The sequence below is a fragment of the Acanthisitta chloris genome, unplaced genomic scaffold, assembly GCF_000695815.1.
Source record: "Acanthisitta chloris isolate BGI_N310 unplaced genomic scaffold, ASM69581v1 scaffold16146, whole genome shotgun sequence".
Lineage (NCBI taxonomy): Eukaryota > Metazoa > Chordata > Aves > Passeriformes > Acanthisittidae > Acanthisitta > Acanthisitta chloris.
The window spans coordinates 1-532 of NW_008679882.1; positions in this window are offsets into that span (position 1 = coordinate 1).

Consider the following 532-nt stretch of genomic DNA (forward strand, 5'->3'; position numbering starts at 1 on the left):
ACGTGCACCCGCAGCATCCCTCGGACAACTCCCACCCGTGTCTGCCCGCTCGGCCTCGGGGGGAACGGACAAAATTCCCCCCGTGTCGGGGAGAAGGTGGGGGAGGCTCCGAGGGGCACGGGCAGGGCGATGGTTTGGGACGCGCTGGCTCCTTCCCAGCCGCGCGGGGGTCCCGTGAGCCTCAGCAGGTCCCGGTGGGGACAGTGCCGAGAGGGCCCAGGGGGCTCCGGGGGCTCAGCGGGTTCTTTATTCCCCTCGCCTGCAGACACAGTGTCCGTGCTGGGAAAGGAAAAGCTCTGGAGCATCAAAGGGTTCCCACGGGTGCCAGCTTGGTGTGGGGGTCACATGAAGCCCCGGGAGCGTTTCAGGGGATAAAGAGGCTTTGTGGGGTTGCCTTCACCGCAGATCTTCCATCACCAGGGAGCTGCCCCAGGCAGGGATGGTCCCATCTCCTGCTGGGTCCACCCAAAGTGGCCTTCACTATCCCATGGGAGCTCAGGGATAGACGAGGCACGAGCTCTGGCCTGCTGGA